Genomic DNA, 18,754 nt, shown 5'->3' with positions numbered 1-18,754 from the left:
AACTTTCACCACCAGTTATCAGCCTCTCGTCCTCAGATCTTGGCTCCCAAGTCCCCTGGAGAAGTCCAGGCTTGTTCACCACCCGCCAGAGAAGCACAGCAACGTTGCTGTCCGTGTAGAGCTTACGTGCAGCAGCCACCCGCAGACTGTGTGAGGTTGACCACGTGTCTTTACCCCTAGACCATTGGTGTCTTGGAGGGCACACAGAGTGGGTGTGTTGTTTTCCCACCGAACCCCAGCACGTGGCATGGGCTGGCACCCGGTGGGCTCTTGGTAGGTGCCAGGTGGAGGGATGGACAGACCAGGGTGGGGCAGAAGATCTGGGCCCTGGCCCAGCAGCCCCTGTGCCTGGCTGCTGGGCAGATGACCCGGCCATTTCCTTTCCCTGATGGGCTCTGATTGCTCCTGTCCTCTGAAACTCATACTCAAACTACTGAAAAACTTAGTTACCCGGAAGCAACCACAGCTGAGACTGGAGAGGGCCCCTTTTTTTTTCATTTTAGAGATGGGGGTTCTCACTGGATTACCCAGACTGGCCTTGAACTCCTGGGCTCAGTGATCCTCCTGCCTGGGATTCTGGTGGCTGGGATTCCTGGGGTGCTCCTTTGCACCTGGCTGGAGAGGACCATCTGCTTGACAGTGGCCGGCTCATTCTGGTGATTCAGTAGTTTAAAGAGTTAAATCAATGCAGTGATCACCAAGTGAATGCAGGTGTCCGCGGGGACAGTAGCTCCTGTCCCCTGCTGAGGACCTCACTCCAGACTGACCACAGGGATGCAGATGAGCTGGAGCTCTCAGTGTCAGAGACCCTCGGGAAGAAAGTCCTGCACCCCTGGGGTGGCTCCACCTGACCCTGACTGAGGGCTCGCTCTTCCCTCTGTGGGTCTTCTTACTCTTTGTGTGGAATGTGGATTTAGCTCCTTCAGAGCCCAGTGAGCAGGCATACGGGTTCCTCAGTGGTCTCCCTGCAGGAACCAGTGCTCAGTAAACAGTGCCTGTGGTCACCTGCTGGCCTGGACACAGCAGGGCAGGAGGCCAAGGCTGGAGCCATGGGGCCGTGTGTCGACGTGGATTCCATGGGCCCGAGGACAGAGGCAGCCTCTTCCTTTCTCTCCTTAGTCATTGTGGAGAGAGCAAGGTGTCTGTCTACCGTGGGAGAGTCGGTTTTTAAGTGGCTGCCCTTGGAAGGGCAGGACGATCTAGTCGAGCTTAGTTACTGACCCAGGTCGCTCCATGGCACTTGATTTTGATGTGATATTGCTAATATTAGTAGTTAACGTTTATGGTGCCAAGTGGCGATAACTTCTGGGCACTGCCGGAGGCCATTGCCACCTTATAAACAGAAAACATGCCAACCCGGTTGCCCCGCTGTGTGGGTGGGCCCAGCGCTGGAACCAGGTCGCGTGGTCTGTGGCTGCCGTGGTGGAGTAACGGACAGGGCAGAGCCGGGCAGAGCAGAGCAGCACAGCTACAAAGAGACCTGAGGCTCACACCCAAGGGAGAGAAGACCTCGGGGTGAACCAGAGCTCCGTTCGGGCGTCGAGGGTGCCGGTGTGCGCGCCCAAGGAATAATGTGCTCTGTGGGGAATGCAGGGCCCGTTCCCCCTTCCCCGTGTGCCTGGGTGATGAGACAGAGAGAAGGCAGGTGCCGCTGTCGTTGGAGGATACTACTACAGTCAAAAGAAGACAGAGGGAAGTCAAAAGAGGAATTTTAAGTGCCTCTCAAGTTCCACTTCCCAGAACTGAGCACTGCTGGCGCCATGCCCTCCCTCCCGCTGAGGGTGGTGGTGTCCCCGCCTGAGACCCAGGTGTTCCCTGCTGGCTGCCTGCAAAGGGCGGGGAGGAGCTGGTAGGACTGCTCCCTGGCCGGCCCTCCCCAGCCCCTGGGGTCCTGTGACTGGTTTGACGTGAGCCAGCCTGTACTTCGGTGCTGACTCCTCATCTTCTCTCTGCATTTAACAAAACACTGTGCTCATCCCAACCTGCCAAGGGACCTGGCTGGCCTGGTCTGTGCTCCCGAGTCACCTGCTCTGCTGTTACTCACTTAACCCTGATGGCTGGTGTCTGCGCGATGTGCTTGAAGGCACCCTGGCCACGAGCATCCTGGAGCCGGCTTCCTTGGGAACTGGTGGGATTGCTTGGGCCACGGAAGTGCGTGTGGCAGACCTCATGAGGTCCCCCCAGAGCAGTGGCCCCTTTCCACCCTCCCTGCTGGGCCACCAGTTGCTGGTTTTTCTCTGCCTGGGAAGATGCGGCCTGTTCGCCCCTGAGGCTGGGCAGCACCACCCCGAGTGGCAGACTCAGCAGATTGTCTCCCACACAGGCCCTGGAGCCTCTCGGAGGCCTGGGTGGCAGGGCCCGTGCCCGAGCCGCCTGCACAGGTGTGTGAGGTGCGCGTGAGGCGGCGTCACGAAGGATGCTCTGGAGCTCTTTGGTGGAGGAGAGACGCTGCCCTGCAGGACAAGCTGGGGCAGGCGCTCGGTGCTTCTGGCCTGCTCGTTGGGAAAGTAGGACTAGAAACTTCCTTTGGTTCTGAAATTGTGTGTGGTACTTCCTGACCTGTGAGTCATCCCCCTCCCCGAGGCTGAAATGTTTCCAGAAACTTCTGTCGCTGGCCGACGCTTCTGGTGTGTGGTACTGGCCTCTTCCGCTCAGCTTGTTCCTCTCAGCCAGTCTTGTGACCTGTCCCACCTGCAGAGTTGCAGGTCAGGGCAAAGTGACCACTGGGAAACTTGAATATGGTCCACCTCAGGTTGTGAATGGGTTGATTTCCTCTTTTCCTTTTTGGCCAGTGCTGGGAATTGAACCAGCTTCTTGTATACGGCACATTCTGTTAGGGCCTAAGGAGCAGCAGGCATTGATTCAGAAAAGTCTGCTTCCTGGGCTTCCGGGTGGACAAAGGTCGTCTTCAAAGGCCAGGTACTTGTCTCACAGCCTGGAGGTTCTGCTTCCGCCGTTGTTAACAGCCGAGGCCCAGAAATGGATTCTTTAGAAAGTTCCCAGCGGGACTCCTAACTTGAAGCGAACTCGAGATTTTGAGGAAGAGACCAGATTGTGTTTATGACTTGACTTGGCCCCCAGGGATCCTCTGTGACAAGGAGAGCCGAGCGCTTCTGGGGTTGCCGGGCGAGCCTGGGGCAGTGTGGCTTCTGCATGGCCATGGTTTCTTACCCACACGACAGGGCTGATGGCCGTTATGGCTTCAGCCATATCGGGAGAATACCTGTTGGCTCTGGGCTCATACCGTGCCTGTGATGCTCAACACCAGCTGCCCGACCTGCCAGCTGCCTGACCCGCTGTGGACCCTGTGCATGGCCTGTCCCCCGAGGCCCCCGTTGCTCCCCTTCCCGGCCTGACAGGGCTTCTGCTCTGATGGGAAGGCCGTGCTCCTCAGATGCTGTCTCCTGTGAGTGCAGCCTGGACCTGAGGCTTCCTGCATCAGGCTCAGCAAGGTGGCTGGGGAGGGGGAGGTTCCTGGTTGGACTTCAGGGTCATGGCAGTGTCCTGAGGCAGGGACCAGGTGGCAGGTCATCTGTCCAGCTGTTAGTGCAGCCTGGCCTACTTGGTGTAAGACTGTTCTAGAATCTCTTTGGATTTTTCCTAAGGGTGGGTTCCTCTGAATTCCAAGGCTGATGCTTCTGGCTTGAGGACACAGCTCTGCCTTATCCATGTGTAATTCCTAACCTGTCCTCAACTGTGAGTCCAGCCTCCTTCTTGAGCCCTGGAAGAGATGGAGCAGTGGCAGGTTGGCCTGCCAGAGCTGTTGAGCCTAGATGACTGTTGGAATCTGGTGACAGTGACTCACCAGCTCCCCCTGCCACCCCGAGTGACTCGCCATCCTTCTCACTTTGAATCATCTGGAAGGTGACACGGCTCAGGAAAAGGAGACCCCTCACCCCCAGTGGAATAGTCATCTAATTGGAAGGAAGTCACTTACACCTGCCAGTCGCCATCAACCGGGTGAGGGTGGGGATTCTGGGATTCCCTGTTTGTAGGGTGCAGAGTGGATTCCTGGAACTGAGGTCCACCTGGTTCATAATCCGTGATCCGCCTGATGGCAGCGGGGGTTAATTCCTCCTCAGGGGCTCCATTTCCCGCTGGGGGGGCCAGCAGAGCTCCCTGCCTTGGCCCTTCCTGCTGTCCCCGGAGAGCTGGCTTCCTCATTACCGCCCCCATCCACCTGTAGCCACCCTTGTCCCAGCATCTAGCACTCCGTGGGTGCAGGCAGACTATAGGACCCCTGCGGGTCATGGTTACTGTTCCAGCTTGTCCCCTGCCTCTTGTGACTCCCTGGGGAGTGAGTCAAGAAGAAGCATCAGCTCCGGGAACCGTGAGGAGGAAGGGTAATGGGGAACTGGATAAGAGGATTGGTCATAATTCACAGGATTAGAGCGAATCACCCTCTAATCCAATATTGGGCTTACAGCATTTCACTGGAGAGTCACGTGGGCCTTTGGAAACTAGAAACTAATTGAAATTCTGGCCGTACACAGGGCACCAGCTGCACAGTCATCTTCTTAGGTCCCGGAGGGAGCCTGGCTTCCCTGCTGGGGAAGGCGTGGGCCTCCCCAGGGCCAGCGTGGCCACCTCCCGTCACAGCGGGGCTGGAGGCGGCTGAGCTGTCGGTGGACTGGTTTGGTTTCAGGGTGGTCAGGAGTCAGCATGGGCAGTGGCATGTGCCTGGTGCCCCAGCTACTCGGGAAGCTGAGTGGGAGGATTGCTTGCGCCCAGGAGGTCAAGGCCAGCCTGGGCATCTGGCAAGGCCCCATGAACAAACAAACAAAGAAACAACACAGTCCCAAAATGACGAGCCATGCCGAAGCACCCCCCATACCAAGGCCTAAGGTACAGAACCTGTGAACTTTGGAGAGGCAGGGGCCAGTGAGCTGGTCGAGGTGACACAGAATGGTGTCACTGAGTTAAAAGTTGGCACCAAGCCAGTGACCTGGCCACCACAGTGGCACATGTTCTTTTGTCTCCCGACAGAGCAGACAGCAGACCGGGGGCCGTCACGGGCGTTGGCCGGAGCAGGTGTGTTTAATGGGGGTGCCATGTCCCAGGGCGGGTACCGGAGGGAGGCCCCGTGCTGGCTCAGGCCCCTGCCGCCCAGTCTTGGCTGCAGCTCGTGGTCCAGCTGGCCTTACTGTGTAATTTTGCTTCATACTTTTAAGGAATTGCTAAAGATGAAAGACCAGCATTTTGTGGCTTCGAGACTTAAAAAAAGAAGTCCCCGCTTGGCCTGGGCCTGCCCACTTCTGTGTGCCCCTGCCATGGTGTGAGGGGAGGCTTCCTGGTCACTCCTGCGGCTGGGCTGGCTGTGCGGGTGAAATGGCATGACCTCACTCCTCCCGTGGAGCAAGGAGGGCACCAGGAGCCCCTTGGGGAGCCATCCCAGGCGGCCTACAGCCCTGGACCAGGCCGTGGTTCTGGGTGGCCCTGGGAGTTCTGTGATTTTGGGGGGATGTTGGGGCTCGAACCCAGGGGTGTTTAACCACTAAGCCACATCGCCAGCACTTTTTATTTTTTATTTTGAGTTAGGGTCTTGCTAATTGTTTCAGGTCTTGCTAAGTTGCTGAGGCTGGCCTCAAACTTGCAATCCTCCTGTCTCAGCCTCCCAAGTCACTGGAATTACAGGTGTGTGCCACCACACCCAGCAGATTCTGTGATGTTTATGCTGCCAGCACGTTGCAGAAGGAGTTATTTCTGAAGTGTCTTTCTGCCCAGGTGTCCCTGGAGGAGGGAGTGGGAGCTGCTGGCTGAGGCGGGGGCTGCAGGGATCAGCTCAAAACCCAGCAGGAGAGAAAATCTCCTGCAGTTTCAGTGACGAGTGAGCAGTTTCTGGGCTTTTCTCCGCTGACCCCACCCCACTCCCATCGCTGTGGGCGGGATCTCCCTGACTGGGACGAGCCGTGAAGTGCTGAGGCTGCAGCGCCCACCACAGCTCGAGGTCTCAAGGTCACAGTGGGGTTTTGTGAGCCTGTTTTCCCTCCTCTCAGGAGTGCCGTAAACCTGTCCCGTGGGGACTCTGGATCAGTGGTGGACGGGTTGCCGCTGCTCCTGGGGGTGGCCTCACGGTGGGGCTTTCGCACTCCGGCCCCCAGGTGGGGGCGGCAGGCTGTGGCCTTCTGCTTGAGTCCTGGGGTTTGGTTTGTTGAGCCGTCAACTGCTGCGTTGCTCCCTGCATGCCCCAGGGAGTCAGGAACAGCTCATTCATCGGGCCACATGGCGCTGAGGTGGCTGGCAGCCCAACTCGCAGAATCCGGCAGGGTGCCTGCCGAGCTCTCTCGTGAAAGGTCACTGTCACTTGGTCCCCTTCCCTGAAGGCGGATGCCAGTGTCCTTCCTGCTCACTGAAAGCCGGCCAAGGGGAGACTGATTTCTAGAGGGCAGGTCAGTGGTGGCCCTGACCTGCGAGCTGAGCCACCGGGATTTCAGCAGGTGTGGTGGCCGGAGGGGACGTCACGTGGCAGGGAGGCAGTGGTCTTTGGGGCACAGGCTGGTTCTCCGTGCTGGCTGCTGGCTGTGTGGGCTGCTCACGGTCATGCGGACCCTGGGCAAGTCAGGACGCTGCTTAGTCACGTATTTGGGGGCTGGGTCTAGACGGTGGCGTGTTCCCACAGCTGCACAGGAAGGATGAACAAGCATTCGCCTGGTGAATTAGGGGGCACCCTTGGGGACACCAGATTGGAGGCTGGGCCCCTCTGCAGGCTCTGGAGACAAGGAAGGGGTTGAGCCAGGCGTTGTGTGACACAAGCCAGCCTGTAAGGACGGTGACGTGGGGCCAGGGGACTTAGGAACTGCTCTGGAGCCGTGCCCATTCTCCCGGCCAGTAGCAGGAACCAGACGGAGGCTCCACATGGAAGACCTGGCGGGTGGCAGGTGCTGGGGGTGGGCCTGGCTATGAGGGAAGGGAAGCTGGGGTCAGGACGGGAGGAGGGGTCCTGGAAGGAGGGGTCCTGGAAGGAGGGCCGAGGCTGCTCAGTAGGTCAGCGGAAGGTCTCCATCGAGAAGCAGGCGCTTGGGAAGGTCCGTGACAATGGACGCCTGGTCCTCACTGAACTGGGACCTCAGGCCTGTGTGGCCTGGAGGTGCCGACTGTCCACCATGACTGGCCTTCTGAATGGCAGGTGCAGGAGAGGGGAGCTAGCAGAGGACCCCAGGGGATTGATGGGGACCCCACGGCCTTGGGCTGCTGGGGAGCCTCCTGTGAGCACTCAGGGAGGAGAGAGCAGTGGACACTCTTGGCCTGTGGAGTGGGTGGTTCTGGAAGGAAGGGTTCGGCGAGTTGGGAGTCAAGGACCCGCCTGGTCCAAGCTGTTTGAGACGTGCTGAGCTGAGGGGAGTGAGCAAAGCTAATGTCATGACCATGAGCTTTAAAAGGGAAACTTAGAACGTAGGCATAGATCACAGGGCGAGAGCCAGGGAGGAGGTCAGCGCTGGCCGCAGAAGACCATCTTCTCCCGAGGCTTGTTTCCCTTGGGGTGCAGCCATCTAGATTCCGCCCGGACCTTTCCCCAAGCGGGTGCCTCCCCTGGGTCGTGGGGGACAGTGCTGTTGCGCGTTGCATTGTTAACACCTAATGTCTGCGTGGATGTGCTTTACGTTCCTCGCTGTGCAGTACCGTCCCTGGAGGTAGGGCTGCGACTTCTCTGTTCTGGAGGAGCAGCTGGGGAAGGTGGAGGTGCTGAGGAGTGACTGGAGGATGGGAAGTTTCTGATGGAGTAGCTGGGGGAGGGAGGGAGATGCTGCACAACGGGGTAGGGGGTTTTGGGGGAGGGGGTTGGTGCTGGGGGAGACTGAGGTGTTGAGGGCGTGGCTGACTGAGGGGGAGGTTCCGAGGGAGCAGCTGGGGGGAGTGGAGGTTCAGAGGGAGTAGCCGGTGGGGGAGGTGCTGGTGTAGGGGCTGTGTTGGGGAAGGGGAGGTGTGTGGAAGTAACCTGGGGGACAGTAGGATGGGTCACCCAGGGGGCCATGGCTGCAGGTGGTCCAAGCCGGCGGGGCCTTGGAGCTCCCTCTGCAGTCATGCCTTCCCACTCCTGGAGAGAATGAACAGGCACTTAATCAAGGTGACCAACGGCCTTGAAAGAAGAATAAAAAATATTTACGCCAGGCGCCATGCGCTTCACAGCTCTATTTGCAAAAATTATTTTCGCTCAACCAACTGGAAAAATGTAGAAGAAAGCGGAATGAAAATGTGTGATGGAAACTGTGCCTGAGCCTTCGCCTGTAGACAGGAGCCGGCCCGCAGCAGGGTGAGCAAAAGCCCTGAGCCTCTGGGTCACTGCCCAGCAGGATCCACCCTGTGACCTGCCCCGTGTCCTCTGTAAATGTCACTTGGAACGTCCTGGATAGAAAAGGTCAAGTGTTGCTGGTGGTTCAAGTCAGTCCCTAAAAATGAATTTTAAGTGAAAAATTGGAAATGGTCTGAATGCCCAGCACTGTCCTCTTTAGTGGTGGAATATCAGCCATGACACAGTGCTGAGGGGTGCTGCGTGATCAGCGGGGTGCACGGGGAGGGCGTGTGGCACAGCCGTGTCGGAACCTAATGTCACCCACGGGGTCCCACCCCCCTCCTGCCACCCTCAGGCCCCAAGTCCTTGCTTTCTTGGACTTCAGGCCTCCATTTTGCACCTACGTGGCCGCAAACTGCCCTTTGTATACAGTGGGGTGGCGGGGGTCCTGCCATCCAGGGTGAGCATTGGGACCGCCCTTCCCGGGTAGGGCTGGGGTCCTACCATCTGCATCTGAGCTGGCATGTTCTTACCCTGGCACGTGAGCCATGCCCTAGTTTCTTAGAACGAGAAATTCCAGCAGGATCTCAAACCTCCAGAAATGGACGTCTACCTACCGTTTGTGCAAACTTCATTCAGATGAAAGCCGCTTAGTAAAGTTACTTCAGGAAGGTGCAAGAAATGCACCTTTTTTTAAAAATAGTTATTACCTGTTTCTTAGGAAAACCTTGCCTGAAAGGTTTTCTTCTCTGGCCTTTTCTGAGTTTTTAAAATTTTCTGCATTTACTCTTAACTTTTGGTATCAGATTTAAAATATTCCTTTTTTGTTCTAGGGTTGGACTCAGGGGCCCTTTGCACTTTATGACCAAGCCATATCCCTATCCCGTTTTATTTATTATTTTTTTTTATTTTGAGGCAGGGTCTTGCTAAATTGCCCAGGCTGACCTTGAACTTGCAATCCTCCTGCCTCAGCCTTCTGAGTTGCTGGGATGACAGGTGTGTACCCCTGCACTTGGTTTCAGATTTAAAATATTCTCATTAGAAAAGTCTATGCATAAGGGAAGAGTTGAGGTAGTTCTAAAAATCCAAATTATGAAAAGACGACGTGCTACCTACTGCGGTCTCTGGTCGCCCTTGCCAGCACGTCCTCGATTCAGCTTTCATCTAACAAATTGTTCTTTTGAACACACAGATGGTCACCCACCGTACACCTTCACACACACCAGTGGGAACAGCAATCTCGGCACCCTTTCTTCTCCACGGCAACTTTACTCTTGTTACAATGCACAGTATTCCATCCTAGGGCTGGCAGGGATTTTGCCTATAAAGCAAAGTGTGAATACATTGTAGAGAGAGGGACTTGCCCCATGCCTTATGATGCTGTTATGTCTGGATAAACCTATCGTAAGTTGAAAGTACTGTGAGTGAGTGATGCAGTTGAGACGCCTAACCTGCTGAACTTCCTAGCTCAGCTGCACAGCACACTGTGGAGTGTCCCCCACCCCCCTCGTGATCAGGTGACTAACAGGGAGCCATGACTTGCAGATGCTGCCCAGCATCTTAGGAGAGGATTTCCTACCTATTGCAAACTGAGGAAAAGACCAGAATCCCAAGCATGGTTCTGCTGAATGCGTGCGACTTTTGTTCAGTCATAAAGTTGGAAAATCAGAGTTGAACCCTGGTAAGTCGGGCCTGTGTGACACACATGTGCTGATGAACTTCTAGAGGTTTCTGGAGTTTTCCTGTTGGGTAGCCTTGCTAGGGCCTCTTGCCCCTGTGGGTGTGTCCTGGTGGACAGCTGCTCGGTCAGAGGGTGCAGATGTGGTATCTTGGCAGATGTTGCCCCCTGGGCATGGGGATGCTGTCCCCACCCCTCACCTTGCTCTTTAAGGCCAGTCTGCCCAAAGGTCACCCTTCTTGTCAGTGAGAAGCAGCAGCGTGTTCCAGTGTGCAGACCCTCACCCCCTAGAGTGCTGGTCACAGGGGAGGGTCCCCCGTGGCATCCTGCTCTGGGACCTCCCACCTATTTCTGGCTGGGCTGAAGCAGTTGTGCAGAGGGGCTGGCAGCCACAGCCGCAGTCACACTGGCCAGCAGAGGTGTGTCTAAGCCGTGCTCCCAGGGCTTTGGGCATGCACGCCGGCCACCTCAGCACCGGAACCCGACGTGAGTAGGTGGAGGCTGGTGGGCCCCTGGTCACTGGGAACAGAGACAGGCGAGCTGACAGCTGAACCCTGCGTTTTAAAAACTACCTGGCTCAGTCTTGGCAGGGAGGTGTCAGCAGCTGCGTGTGCACCACCGTCAGTGCTGGCCAGTGCTTCTCCAGGTGCCTGGTGCCCGCGTAAGCCCTTCATGTAGAAAAATCTCAGATCCTTACGCCACCGACCAAATGAGGAAACAGGCCCCGAGGCCCCAGGAACTTCCCCAGGAGAGCTCGCAGCTTGCAGAAGCCAGACCTGGAGCCCAGGCCGTCCTGACCCCAGAGCCCCGCGCTTTGCCCGTCCCGCCTGCAGGTGCTGAAGAACACCTGGCTGCCCAGGTTGGGTGGGAGGGCATACACTGGCAGAGTAGAGACAGGTGAAGGCGCTGCCATCAGCCAGGTCATTAGTGCTGCTGTCCTGCACTCCTGCGGGTGCTGGGAGAGCACAGGCCAGCTCGCCCTGGGCCCGGGGCCTGGCCCTCGTCCTGCGAATAGACTGTGGGATGCTGTTCCAAGTGCGTCGAAGAGCCAAGAGGTGCAGAGTTAGACACTGCGGTGGGTAATTACGCGGAGAGAATGTGTTCTGCTGTTTCTTGCTCTTGGTGGGATGATGGCTAATTATAGCTTGTGGGGTTTATGTTGAGGAAGCAGAAAACGTCTGAGTGAAGGGCGAAGATGAGCCTGGGGCCTGGGTGGCTTACCCAGGCCGGAAGTGCTCTGCGGCCCAGAAAACTCGGGCTGGACGCGGGAGTTGGAGGCCTGACACAGACACGGGGCTGGAGGACGGGAGGTGAGGATGCCAGGCCTCAGGTCGGGTCCTGTGAGCCTCTGGAGAATTAGATGCCCGTGCAGAGACTCGGCCCGGGGGTGCAGATGTGTCTGCAGTGCAGGGGTGGAACTCAGGGCCTTCCCGGCCCAGCCTCCCTGGTCCTTGGTCCCTTGTTTCCTCCACTGTGCAACCATGAAGAATGTGCCCCGTGTCTGTGCACCACAAGCAGCTCCAGTCCTGGGCCTTCGTTTGTTAAAGTGACAGACGTGTACTTGATTTCCTGAGAAGTGTTTCCGTAGCGGAGCTCGCGGCACTCACCTTACGTACCTGGACCTCTCTGGTGTGCGAGTCCCTTCCTTTTTCCCCTCGAGGTGTTTCTGGCACTTCCTTCAGTTGGCTGTCGCCCCTCTCCCTGCCTGAGTGACAGCAAGGCCCGTTTGGGTGGGTCAGCGTGCGGCCTTTGTCAGTGCCCACGGTGGGGTGGACCTCACTGTGCTGCCCAGCAGTGGTGCAGAGCTGTCCCCCTGGCGGTGCCGGTGGCCTTCCCTGGGCTCCTGCAGAGCTGCTTGGGGAGGATACCTTGGCTTTGCAGTTGGTCTTTAAAGGCAGCTGCTAACCAGGCGTGACGGTGCACGTCTGCAGTCCCAGCATTTTGGGAAGCCAAGGCAGGAGGATCACAAGTTCAAAGCCAGCCTCAGCAACCTACGGAGGTCCTAAGTAACTTAGTGAGACCCTGTCTCAAAAGAGAAAAGGGCCGGAGATGGTTAAGGGCTCAATGGTCAGTTCCCCCTGGGTTCTATCCCCATTATCAAAAAAAAAAAAAAGGCTGCTTTTGCTGCAGGGAAGGCCTCGGACACCTCTGGCAGCCCTGGGAGCGGATGCATGGTGGCCAGTTTTGCACACTGCCCTGTGGTCCATTTGCTGACACTGAAGGGTCCCGGGGAACTGGAGTGAGGGGTCTGGGTGGGCGGCCTGGGCTGTCACCTGTGCCTTCAGGAGAGCCTCTTCCTCCATGGGCTTCAGGAAGGGAGCTTTTGGAAAGCAAGACCCAAAACCCAAAAACCAAAAACCAAAAACCCACCTGCCGCGGAACGCTGGTGTCTGAGTCTGAGGCAAAGCAAATGCCCTTTTTTGATCAGGGAGCGTTGGCTGGGACTCAGCCTCCCCTCTGAACTGCCTCCGGCCTGCATGAGGCCTCCCCTCTGAACCGCCTCCGACCTGCATGAGGCCTCCCCTCTGAACCGCCTCCGGCCTGCATGAGGCCTCCCCTCTGAACCGCCTCCGGCCTGCATGAGGCCTCCCCTCTGAACCGCCTCCGGCCTGCATGAGGCCTCCCCTCTGAACCGCCTCCGGCCTGCATGAGGCCTCCCCTCTGAACCGCCTCCGGCCTGCATGAGGCCTCCGGTTTCGCAAAGCGGATATCAGTCCTCTGGATCTGATTGTTGGTGGTCTCACCGGGCTCGGGGACCCCTGTTCGGAGGACTCTGTCCCTCACTGAGCAGGGCAGCAGGCCTGTTCCAGAAACCTTGCCTGCCTCATGGTGGACATTTTTCTGTTTGGCTGAAAAACTACCATCAAAAACAAAGGCAGGGCTGGGGCGGAGCTCAGAGGCAGAACACTCGCCCAGCCTGCTGGAATCCTTGGGTTCCGTCCCCAGCACCACAGACAAATAGGCAAAAGGAAGAGGGACGCCAGTTCAGTTCTTGTACATGTTACATGTCTTGACTTTTCCCCCTTGATGGCCATAGGGAGAGGAATCGTAACAGACACATCTGAACTCAGTTGACAACGAGATGGTTTTTTGTTTGCTTGCTTGTTTTGTGGTGCTGGGGATTGGACGCAGGGCCTCGTGCATGTGAGGCAAGCACTCTGTGTGCTGAGCTATGTCCCCTCTGGAGATGATGCCGGTTTGATGCTTGAACTCTGCTGGATGGTGGTCACAGTCAAATGACTTATTTTGCAAGAAAGTTGCTGTGGTCAGGGCTGTTGCGCCAGGTGACCACACTTCCCCTTCAGTTGGTGAAGGGGCTGCCCAGCCACCTCCCTGTTGCAAACAGGGCCAGGTGGGTCCCGGGTGAGAAGGTCAGCCTAGGGCTCCAGAAGTTTTACAGAGTAGTAAGAATTTTGTTTTCAGTGCCTTCTGAGAAGGGGCGCTGGGTTTTCATGGTTGGAGAATTCAGGGACTTAATTCTCTTTGTTTCCCATTGTTTTCAGAGCAGAGGTTTCTGAGTACTCCTTTCTAGAAGTGGGAAGTCTCCAGAGGCACGAGATCCAGGTAAGTCGCTTTGTTTTTATCAGATGGGCAGCTTGTAGAGGCCTCAGTTGGATCGAGGGGTGGTGGGTACTTGGTACCCACACTTCCCTTGGGGTGAGGTTCAGGCCTGGCTCCTGTGCTGGGTGGGCGCTGGGCACGGAGGCCCGAGGCCGGCCGTTGCTTTTTCTCTCTCTCCCATGATGTTTCCCGACCCTCTTCTTTCAGGTCCCCTTCTCAGCTCCTCCCAGCTGGGTGGTGGCAGCAGCCATCCTGCTGTTGTCAGGGTGGCCCCTGGTGGGAGCTGCAGGAAGCTCGCTCTCCTCTTTGGGGTGCAGGGAGGTAGTTGCCCCATACGGAGTCAGTGGAGGCTCCTGATCACACCCTTCCTGGATGGGGGCCATTTTATTATTGATCTTGATGTGGGTCCATTTCAGCCACGTGATTCTGCTTTGGAGCAAAGATGAACAGCTAGTTCCGTGCATGAGAGCAAAAGGAAGTCCCCTGCCCTGTCTTTCCCTCATTTTTTCCATAGGCCTCAGTTTTTTATTTTCCTTTTGGGGATTGACCCCAGGGGTGCCTTACCACTGAACTGCTCCCCAGGCCCTTTTTATTTTTTGATTTTGAGATAGAGTCTCACTAAGTTGCTTAGAACCTTATTAAGTTGCTGAGGCTGTCCTTGAACTTGGATCCTCTTGCCTCAGCCTCCCAAGCCACTGGGATTACAGGCGTGTGCCACCACCCTGGCCACCGTATTCCTCCTCTGTGGTGGTGGGACTGTGGGTTCTGCCAGCTCTCAGAAGGCTCTGCTCTGGTCCACCAGGGATCACAGCAAGAGCACGTTTTCCCAGCATGGTGGGGTGGTTTTAACCAGCACACCCTCACCTCTAGGGAGACCACCGGAATTTTGATGCATATCGACTGGTTATACGCACTTCTTTTTTTTTTTTATAAATTGTCTGGTACGTGGGAGGTCACTATGTCGTATCCGAGTGGGAGGTCACTTTATTTCCAAGGAGTGTTACTTGTCATTTGTCTTTGAATTGTGTTGGCCTCTATGTTAAAGCTGTGACCTGGGACCTTCAGCTATGGGGCGTTGAAGGCGGGGCCACTGCGCTGCGTGCAACTGGGGAGGGTTCCAGTGGGGGCCGGGCGGAGTGGCCCTTCCTGATACTTTCTGTGTTGCATAAAAAGCATGAGGTATATTTAGAGAAAAGGAGCACTTCTCTTTTTTTGAATAAATGCACAAGGGCCAAAGACATGGCGGGAAATAGTCACCAGAACCAAGAAACAGGTTTGCAGGTGGAGATGGCGCTGCAGGCCGCTCCCCAGGCTCCTGTGCTGGGTGTAGATTTTCCACGAGCTGACTTCCGTGTAGTTGAGAGAGGCCTCCGTTTTTAGTGAATTTTTTATTGTACAAAAGCAATACGTACAAAAATGTAATTTGGTCTTAAAACACAAATGTACAAGGTGAGTTCCCTGGGCTTTTCCTTCTCTGCCCTGGAGGACAGTCTGTTACCAGCTGGATGTGTCCCTGTGTGTGTCCATGTCTGGCATCTCCGTGTGTCTGTGTGTGGTGTCCATATCCTTGTGTGTGTGTGCATGTGTGTGTGCGTGCAGTAGCACAGCTTCTCTCCACACAGTGTGGGCCATCCCTTCTCGGTGCTCGGTGCTCAGTGCCCTCCTCAGCCCACGGTCAAGGGTGTGGTCCGTGCACACCTGCCCGTCTGCAGCTGCGGCTTGTCCCCGTAGCATGCAGCTCCTGCCCCGGTTGAGGAATCAGCTCTGGTTGTGGTTTTTCCCGGCTGCCCTCGCCTGTAGTTCTGCATGCTTGGTAAGGCTGCAGCCCGAGAGCTGCCAGGATGGGAATGTGGGTGATGGTGGGGTCATTCCAGATGGGGACACAAATCCATCATCCCACACCATCACCAGGGCAGCAGGTAGAGGTCTTAAATTTCTGTCTGCCTCGTGGATCATCAGTGGTCTTTTATTTTAGTTTGCGTTTCTTGAATGGAATAATTGGGGAGGGTACTGGTGATTGAACCCAGGGATGCTTAACCCCTGAGCCCTTTTTTTGTTTTGTATTTTGAGACAGGGCCTCGCTAAGTTGTCAAGGCTGTTCTCAAATGGTGGTCCTCCCGCCTCAGCCTCCAGGTGTCTGGGATCACAGGTGTGCACCGCTGTGTCTAGCTAGTGGAGTCGTTTTTGAAGATCAAAAAGTTTCATAATATAGGAAAATTAAGAATGCAAGTAAATTCCAATTAAAGCATACTTAAGCATGGTATCTTTTCCATAATTTTACCCTATCAGTGACATTTCAGATGACCTTCCTGAGTGAACACTGTCCCCGGGTATTCTAGAAACATCTCCAGTGGGTGTATTGTGCCTGGTACTGAGCTCCCGAGGCACCAGCACCCCTGGGTTGTTAGGGTTTATTCAGAACAGGCTGCTGTAATCCAGCACCTAGGCTGGGTGGCTTATAAACAGCAAAAACTTATCTCCACCATTCTGCAAACTGGAAGCCCAAGATGAAGGCACTGGTTGGTTGGTATCTCACAAGGGACACTTCCTGGTTGGTCTGTGGCACTTCCTCTCTGTGCCGTCCCTGGGATGGGAGGGGTGAGGCAGCATTGGTGAGGGCTCCTCCCTCCCGACCTAATCACCCAGCAAAGGCTCCCCCATCACACTGGGGTTAGGATTCAGTGGATGAGTTTAAGGGGTGACATGAACATTCCTAGCAGCCACCACTGAAAGGGACCACAGGGGCTGGGGGCGTAGCTCGGTGGTAGAGTGCTTGCTTAGCGTGCACTGGGCCCTGGGTTCCTCCCTGGCACTGTGCACACTCACACACACACAAGAGAAAAGAATGAAAAAAGATACAATGCTGCTGATCCAGGCCGGGCGGCTACCCCCATCCTCCCTGAGGGTCGGGCAGCCATTTTTCCCAGTACAAACCCACGCTGTCCCTGGGAGCCATGGCTGAGCTTGGAACCTCTGTTGGCTCTGCTGGACAGTGGCTGGGGGAGGCGTGAGGCCAGCGGAAGTTGGCTCTTACTTCTCTGAGCGCTAACCCATCTGCACCTTGGGACACGTCCCTGTGCCACTCGCACCCTGGAGACAGGGTTGTCGACGTCCAGCCCAGGGCACAGGTGGTGCCACGTCGGTGGTGTGACCGTTCGCTTCTCTGCAGCGGGGGCCTCAGAGGAGCCTCCTGCCACTCCCAGAGCAGCCTGTTCTGCTCGTCGCCTTTGGACACCGAGCCCTCCTTCCAGCCAGTCTCCTTCCCTGGCTTCCCGTGCGGCGTGGCACCCAGTGCGGGTGCTTGGGTTTGGGGTGGGAGCGCGGGCGAAGGCAGCTCAGATGCCTGCCGTGGCTTGCTCGCGCCTACGAGGCGGCTTGAGCTGAGCGGGCATCCCCGAGATGGTCTTGGCCAACTGCCCTGCTAGGTGTGTCCAGGACGGCGCAGCTGCAGGGCTGAGCGTGTCCCTGCAGAGCCGGAGTGTGGGTTTCCAGAGATCTGCTCTAAGTTCTGGGAAAACCGAAGCTGGAACAATACGCTGTTAGCTCGCAGTTCAGGGAGCCCCCGGCACCCCTTCCTGAGTCCCGATGAGACAAGGCCCTTCTTATCCTCTGTGTGCACAATGGAGACATCAGCACTAGGACTGGGAGCGGGAGGGGAGCTGGGCAGGGCATTGTGGGGCAGAGCTGCCAGGTCCCGGCCCTGGCAGGGCGTGTCTGGGGAGGACTGTGGCGCTCTCTTCGCCCCACGCTCAGCCACCCACTTCCAGCTCCAGGAAGGTGTGGTGAATGTGTCCTCCGCTGTCCTGGCCGCAGGGCTCAGAAGGGTGTGAGCTTCACTCGCTCTGTCTGGGCAAACCAAGGAGGTGAATAAGGACCAGAACAGGTTCTGCCAGCCTGGTGTCTGCAGCAAGGTTGGGGGTCCAAGTTAAGCCCCCTTCCTCACATCAGCCTGTGTCCAGCCCGTCTGTGGTGCGAGGTCCCCTGTCACGGTTTCCCCGGGATGTGGGTGAGGGTGCTTTCACATCAGGATAGCACCCTGCCCCTGCGGGAGCGCTGACAGCTCCCGAGTGGTAGTGATGGATGTCCCTCTGTGGTCCATTCACCTCCAGGTCCCAGGGAGGACCCGTGTCCAGGAGGCAATGCCAGGTCAGAGTTTATGAGGCATGGAAATGGGCACACAGATGGGCACGCATGCAGGACCTACCGATGCACGCGTATGCACACACAGATGCCCACTCGTATCCATGCACGTGCACATGAAGTGCACGCAGGTGCACACAGCCGTGTGCGTACGTATTCACAGATGCACCTGCTCACATAGATGCGTGCACACATGGGCACAAACACAGGTGCATGTCTCCATGCACAGATCTGCACGTGTGGCATCCCTGCAGACACGTGTTCACAGCTCCGTGGTCCGGCCCTGCCCTTGCTGGCCTCTGGTGCTGCTCTGTCCCTTGCTGGCCTCTGGTGCTGCTCTGTTCTCTGCCACAGCCCCTGTTTGACTTCCAGGGTCCTCGAAGTGGAGCCCTGCCATCTGACAGGTCTTGACAGGCGGGGATGGAGGGGCTCCGTGCCCCCTTGGCGCTCCATCCTCTGACATTTAAAGTGGGCTAGTGCGCTCCTCGTGAGCAGCACAATTACGCGTGTGAGATGGGAGTGACATTTGTAACCCCATCTCTCTAATGGGCTCCTTTGTCAGGTTCCATTCTTTCTGAATGCAAAGGGCGACAATTTCACGCTGTCACTGCAAAGTGCACGTTCATTAGCCTCAGCTCCCAGTGGGACGCCTCCACCTCAGGGAAGCTCAAGAAAGCCAGCGCAGATGGGCTTCTTACCCAGTTGTTCTAACTTAAATTTTGAGAGCGGGGTCCTGCCTGTGACATCCCCCCAGTGGCCACGGAGCCCTGTTCCTGGAAGGCGAGCGGAGGCTGCGGCTTGGTGGCTGTGTTGTGTGCCCTGCTTGGAGCAGTTTGCTTCCGCCCTCAGAAAGGGAGTCGTGCAGCCCTCCTGCTCCCTGGAGGGTTGGGGGGCCCGTGTGGCTTGGAACTCTCCAGACCTTGGTGGCCTGTTTGAAAGGCCCTTAGGGAAGAGCCACAGGGTCTGGGCTAGACCTTCCGGAGTCTCTGCTGGTGAGATAAATGTGCTGCGGACCTGGGCGGGGCTGGAAGCAGCAGTGGCCTTGCCCTGCCTCTGGAGGGGCGGAAGTGTGGAGACTTCCCAAGTCCAGTGCCACGTGCAGTGGGAGCCACAGAGCAGAAAAGGAGGACGGCCTGGGGTGGCTG

At 56.9% G+C, this 18,754-nt stretch overlaps 1 protein-coding gene across 10 annotated transcripts in view; it reads left to right on the top strand.

The window, feature by feature from the left end:
* The window catches only part of Sema4d (semaphorin 4D), a 117,283-nt gene that overhangs the window by 51,378 nt on the left and 47,151 nt on the right, over positions 1-18,754 (top strand). For 7 of the 10 annotated variants that reach the window (XM_047526284.1, XM_047526286.1, XM_047526287.1 and 4 more), the window contains one exon: positions 13,412-13,472. The gene's annotated coding sequence lies outside the window, so the exon portion shown is untranslated. Of the gene's footprint in view, positions 1-10,718; positions 10,742-10,811; positions 10,984-13,411; positions 13,473-18,754 lie in introns of those variants that run through there. The other 3 variants (XM_047526283.1, XM_047526281.1, XM_047526278.1) reach the window with 3 other exon arrangements.

This window comes from Sciurus carolinensis, chromosome 15 (assembly GCF_902686445.1).
Source record: "Sciurus carolinensis chromosome 15, mSciCar1.2, whole genome shotgun sequence".
NCBI lineage: Eukaryota > Metazoa > Chordata > Mammalia > Rodentia > Sciuridae > Sciurus > Sciurus carolinensis.
The sequence above is the reverse complement of the archived record's forward strand: the minus strand, read 5'-3'. Positions and strand labels throughout refer to the sequence as shown.